Source organism: Pinus tabuliformis, chromosome 6 (genome assembly GCF_031772625.1).
Source record: "Pinus tabuliformis cultivar Carrire ecotype Pingquan chromosome 6, CPIR1, whole genome shotgun sequence".
NCBI lineage: Eukaryota > Viridiplantae > Streptophyta > Pinopsida > Pinales > Pinaceae > Pinus > Pinus tabuliformis.
Window position 1 is genome coordinate 1,936,109,827 of NC_142292.1, and position 5,809 is coordinate 1,936,115,635.

At 39.2% G+C, this 5,809-nt stretch overlaps 1 pseudogene; it reads left to right on the plus strand.

The window, feature by feature from the left end:
* The first annotated feature begins 3,229 nt into the window (after positions 1–3,229).
* LOC149266941 (putative polygalacturonase pseudogene) lies at positions 3,230–3,952 on the plus strand (annotated as a pseudogene).
* The last annotated feature ends 1,857 nt before the right edge of the window (positions 3,953–5,809 follow it).

The following is a 5,809-nucleotide window of genomic DNA, read 5'->3' on the forward strand; positions in this document are numbered from 1 at the left end:
TAGATGACCATCATTTCCCCCCTGTCAGATACAAGGTGAGATGATGGAGAAAACTCAACTGCAAGACTGTTCAATATTTTGGAACAAGTTCTGACATGTGTTTGGAATATCTTCTTGGCTGTTGATGCCCATTTCCAAGAAGCGATCCATCCAAGATGAATCTTTGTTCTTGTAGGACGTTTGTTTCTGAAGCATTTGTGTGAAGAATGACTGGTTTTATGACAGTGCTTACATGGATGAAGATCAAAACAGTGATATTTCAAATGGCCAACTCGGTCACAGTGTTGGCATTTCACGATCTGTTGCTTTTGTTGTTTTTGTTGTCGCTGTGGAAGAGGAGCAGAATCTGGAACAGCTGAAGCTGAACTGTCATGAAGAGCAGGTGAACTGTCATCAATGAATCCAGCACTCTAAAACTGAATGGGCTTTGAGTAGTCTGGAATATGAAAGGACAAGTCCTTGTCATATCCAAGACCAGTTTTGTGCTTGTTGTGGACAAGCTGTTCCCAAGGTCTGATGATGGGCTTGGGAAGTGCAGACTGAGTTTCTGCATCTGCGTATACAACTACTGCTTTATTTGAATGAACCGTACCATTATTAACATGCTGCTGATGGGTGGTTGTCTCAATGTTCTGAACAGAAACAGGTTCAGAATGGTGTAGTTCTTATTGTTGTAGCTGTGATTCAAGCTGCAAAAAGTCGATCTTTTCTTGTGCATCATGCAGGCAGGTCTGAATGTCACAAAGAGTGTCTTTGCTAACATTTACCTTCCCACCAATAGTGGAGTGTATTAGTGTATTCAGTAACTCTAATACATCATGAAATCTAGCCATTGTCTCAACAAAGAAATGAACACTCAACTAATTCCAGCTAAGAATTTAGCCAACCACAAACAGATTTGTGTCCAGCAAGAATGAGAGGCTCAAAGTCCTTCCAACACAGATACAATAGATATGTTTCACCCTTAAAATGCTCAGGTATACCATGATACGATTTGTATGGATTCACAACTAAATGACTTCTTCCTTCTTTGAAATTCGAACTTCAACTACAGGAATGGATTACGTATACCTCTGATATATCAACTCTAATAATAACAGAGATCTGAAGTAGAATATACCAGCAAATGTTAGGAAGAACAGTGGCTGTAGATAAGTGTTATAACATCAAAGAAGCTCCATCATTATAGAGAAACACCACAGTGATAATATATGCAACGTATTCAGCTCCAAGACAGGGAAATAAATATGGAGTGTCTTCAATATATTCACAGCCACACATCCAATGAGATGAGGAAGTTTGATATCCTCTATAGCAGAGGTACATCACCAAACATCACTTCCAATAGTCTATACTCATTAAGATTTCAAGCACAGGTACAGTGATATGCTGCTCAACTGAAACAACCACAGAAAATACAAGTTTGTAGCCTTGGGGCTAGATCATTCTTTATGGAAGTCGCTGTAGAAAATACAAAGTTGGCCTATGTAGGTCACAAACCAACTTTAGAAAGATTGCTTTAGGCCAGGAAGTTACAAGGCTATTGGAGGAGTACACCTAGTATAGGCTCCTTCTATTAAGAAATTGAACAAGCTGATTACATACGCCACTGAAATAAACTCAATCTTCTGTATAGGCAGTCTGCTACAGAATTATGGCAGAATACTCAAATCTGGTGCATGTGAGCCTATATATACGACGATGGTCTCCTTCATATCAGATTTGTTGTCCCTCTTCATTCATTTGAAACATAGGATCATTGTACATTTATCCAGTTCGGTTTTGTGCTTGTGCCTCACGACAATGATAGCACCAACGTGCATTCGATCTGCAATTAATCTACTCTAGAATCGCTACCAAGGAGGTCAGACTGCTTCAACAATCAATCAGTGCAGCTTCCGAGTTGCTTCATGCTGCAGCCACAGAGAATAGTCATTCTACAGTTAAGTCAGCTCCAGGAACACTAAACAAGTTAGATCGATTGATTTACAAAATGCACACAAAATTGTTCCACGCTTCCACAAAGAATAGTTGACCAGAGCATGGACCCGCGAAATCAACCAATGCCCAGCACTACTCAGAAGATCGTTTTATGCAACCGTCGATGATAGTCGCATGGTTTCAAGATTTGACAAAAATTTTGACCACAGAATCAACCGATATTAGTTTTAGAAGTGTACTGCAGCTACCGATAACTCACACCACTTCAGATGCCTATCTCAGAAGGATCACGATCTACTCCAGCAGTACTATGTTCAGACAAGTCACACCACCCCAGAATAATGTTCAGTTTCTTTGTCTTCACGAGATCTTGGCCAGTCCAGGGAATAAGCTCAGCATACCTACGCTGCTATTCTCAGCCTCATGGTGATTCGTTGTTGGCCAATCACTTCAACATGATATGATGCTCTTCCTCAGCACAGAATTACTTGAACAGAAACGACGCACAAATTCTCTTTGTCAACACAAACTATTCAAAATGACTTGAACAGAAATGACCAACAATTCTCTTCCTCAACACAAACTATTCAACGCGCACTAAACTTAGAGACCTCCAACGCAGCGGCAACAATCTCTATACCTTCGTTGCAGAGAAAACTTCTGAAAGACTGAAGTGCTACAAAATGAAGAACTTGCAACTTCTTGATGTTGACATGAAAGAAGATCACTTGATATGCCTTTTGGAGGGGTGGACTCACCAAATTGGCCCTTGAAAATCCTTACCAGGGCCTCATGAAGCACTGCATATCCCCAACACCATTGCACGAATTCAATTGTCCCAAGTCGGCTTCACCAGTGTACATTCAACGTTCATTGCAAATAGAACTGTATGCATTAAACTTCTGTTGGTTCGCAGGGACATATTTTAACAGAAAAAATGACAGTAGATAGGAGTTACGCTTGCAAAGGAAGGTTGCATGTTCCGCTGTTGGTCCTCAAAAGCATCGATGATTTCTTCAAAGTAGCACTTTAGAAGCTCGAACCTTGAATTTGAGTTTTACCACTTGAGAATTTCAACCAACACAATATTCAGTAGGGACCCAAAGACGACGGCAGGAAAACCGAAGCACGGTGATTCGAACCCGTGACGTCGACGGGGAGGTGTTGGAGGTTACAACGTGTAGGAAAAAACAGAAGCATTGAGGCAATGTAGGAAACGTTATGCTAGCGGTGGTAGACCAAAGCTTCAAGATGTTAAACACACATTAGAGGGATTCTTCTACAGTTCATGTCATGCAATGACATTGAGATTTCAAACATCACACTGCGCAATTCTCCATTTTGGACACTTCACCGATATGACTGTCAAAATGTTCGTATTAGTGGGCTGACTATCTTGGCCCCACTTGATGCTCCAAATACGGATGGAATTGATCCAGATTCTTGTCAAAATGTTACTATTGAAAACTGCTACATAAGCGTTGGCGATGATTGCATAGCAATAAAGAGTGGTTGGGATCAATATGGAATAGCATATGCTCGGCCATCTGCAAACATTTTTATCCGGAATCTCGTGCTTCGAAGCAGAGTAAGTTCAGCAGTATCAATTTGGAGTGAAATGTCTGGAGGAGTCTCCAATGTCACGGTTGATAATGTTCATGTTTGGCAGTCAAGACGTGGCATGAGGATCAAAACTAGTCCTGGAAGAGGGAGTTATGTGCGAGAAATATTTTACAGCAATCTCACATTTGATACTGCTCAAGTGGGAATTGTAATTAAGACTGATTATCCAGAACACCCAGATGAGAAATATGACCCAAAAGCTCTTCCACAATTCTTTGTCAAGCAGCGTTCAATAATCCAACTGCGTATGGAGTCTCTCAGACCGGTGAGAGCGTTAGGTGAGAGAACGTTAGGTGAGAGAGCGTTAGGGCAGCACAGGCGTGGCAGATGCGTTAGTGGACAGAGCCTAGAGACAGAGCAGAACAGTGGACAGACCGACAGCAAATGATTTCGTGCAGGAGCGGTTATGGAAGATGACAGCGCTGATGCGCCAGAGCGTTATGGCAGATGCGTTATGGCCGCCACAAATTTCTGAGTAATTTCAGAATTGCATGCACGCTAACCGATGCATATTTGGTAAACAGCAGAGTGGTAGGTCAAGAATCACAGGGACTGTCAGGCACCTCCTAATATAGCAGTACTGACAATTATATGAATGTACAGGACTGGCATGTAAGAAAGGCCACGGAAAACAAGTGGCTCATGTTTGAGCAGGGCAGGAGATCGCCCGCTCTGATACCATGTTAAACACACATGGACAGCACAAAAGATATGAATGATAAATCAGTGAGATCATTTTTTATTAACAATAGATATACATTTATAGTACAAATATGTGACTCTTGGGTTTCAGATCCCAAGGTCTCTTGGACTGCTTAGTCTTTTCGACTTCCACACTAACCCTTTAGGATTAGGTGTCCAATAGTTTTGAACGCAGAAGTTCAAGCAATGTAAAGGACTGTTGGAGACCAAGGTCAGGGAAATGGATGCAATAAATTGACATTTCTAATACTATTGTTTCAAATATCAGTTTCATTTTTATGATAATAGGAATGTCTCATTTTATTCATGTTTATGCACTTTTGTCAATATGGGTAATTTGTATCAAAACTGTTATCATGTATCTATGTTCTTATGAATTAATTTCTAATTTCTGAGTAACTATTTGCTCAAAAATCTGTCTTATAAAACTGATTTATTGAATGGTAATGTGTTGTGAACTATTTCTGCATGTTATTGTTTAATTATTGGATTTACTGATTTGATAACCAATATCATTTTTGTGAACTACTTCCTGAGTGTTTTTGGTTTATTATTTCAGTTAATAGGTCTCAATAGGATGTGTTTTGATATCCATAATATCAGTTAATTGAACTACTTCATTAACTTGATATTCATTATAAACAAGACATATTTAAAATCTCAATACTTTAATTATCTTGCTCTTGGTTGGGTTAGATCTATATCTTCCTAATTAAGATAGGATTAAGATTAGTTTCTTTTGCTTGCATCTTAGAATAAGTTTTCATTTAGATTAATTTCTATATTCTTTTAAGTCCTCTTCTCAAAGAGGCAAAATTTTAGTTATGGCTTGGCTGAACCCAAATCATCTTAAGGGTCATTCTCTTGCCTAATAAGCTAGAAGAAGTGGTCTAATATCCCTGTCTATTGGTAGTTAAAGATACATTATAAACCAATAGCGATAGGGAGAAGGTAATCAGACCTAGTTAAACCACCACACCAAATGGAAAAGGAGCTGCTTTAAGGTCCGGACCGGGTGGTTACCCCCCAATGTTGTTGCAGCGATTTTCAAGGCATCAACAGGAACCTGTTGGGGACAATAAATATTATTATAAGTATTAAATGATGATGAGTTTTGAGCTATACCTGGCAGTCGATTTATTTCCTTACTTGATTCTTAAATACCTGTTGAAACCCCGACAATGATGGCAAATAATTTGTTGAATGATCCTCCTTTCACTGCTTCCATTCTTCCTGCAAATCATCCAATTTTATATTTAGACAAGATTTTGTAGCTCCTATTTTTGTAGTTGATTCCAAAAATTGGGAAGAAGGTTCTCAAGAATTCTTGCTAATATTGGAGAGTCCTCTTGAATAACTAATGCATAATTTACAAACGTCATCATATTGTAAGTGAGAAACATCACCTACTCCTATTAGATTTAAAGGTTCTAAAAATTCGTCTTTGATTCCTTTGAGGAGTGTTTTCAAGGTCTCTTTTACCAAATTCCTATGTTTTTATTTTTGGAGTTTGTATCTAAATCGCTCCATATAATCCTCAAAA